The sequence below is a fragment of the Rhinopithecus bieti genome, unplaced genomic scaffold (assembly GCF_001698545.2).
Source record: "Rhinopithecus bieti isolate Rb0 unplaced genomic scaffold, ASM169854v2 scaffold_17795, whole genome shotgun sequence".
In the NCBI taxonomy this organism is placed as follows: Eukaryota; Metazoa; Chordata; class Mammalia; order Primates; family Cercopithecidae; genus Rhinopithecus; species Rhinopithecus bieti.
This window is the reverse complement of record NW_016808927.1, coordinates 526,404-527,153: the sequence shown is the minus strand read 5'-3', so window position 1 is coordinate 527,153 and position 750 is coordinate 526,404.

The window sequence follows — 750 nt, the reverse complement described above, 5'->3', positions numbered from 1 at the left end:
AAAGGAGAGAGAAACCAATACTTTCAGAGCATTGAGAGGGAACATGGCCACAACTGTGAGGAAACACAGGGGAGCCACACAACCAAGCAAGAGTCTACAAACTGACCAACAAACACAAGTGCCACCTGCTGGATCATACCCCAAACCTTCAACACCAAAAATACCTCACTAACACACCCTCCTCTGAAACCAGAGACAAGAAGTCAGCTTCAAACAAAGACCCTGCACAAAGACTTGGCCCTGCGAAAACATCCAGAAAAAGAAGTCTATTGATGTATTCAATCTACACTGCAGTTAAAGGAACACCAACACGCAGAGATGAGAAAGAACCAACGCAAGAACTCCAGTAACTCAAGTGGCCAGATTGTCATATGTCCTCCAAATGGCACACCAGTTATCCAACAAGAGTTGTTAACCAGGCTGAAATGGCTGGAATGACAGAAATAGAGTACAAAATATGGATAGAAACAAAAATCTTCGAGATTCAGAAGGATGGCAAAACCCAATGCAGGAAAATAAGAATCACAATAAAGCAATACAGGAGCTGAAGGACAAAATAACCAGTACAAAAAGGAACCTAATGCATCTGACAGAGCTGAATAACATAATACAATAATATCACAAGTATTAACCGCAGAATAAATCAAGCTGAGGAAAGAATCTCAGAACTTGAAGACTGGAAATTTTTTTACACTGTTGGTGGGACTGTAAACTAGTTCAACCATTGCGGAAAACAGTGTGGTGATTCCT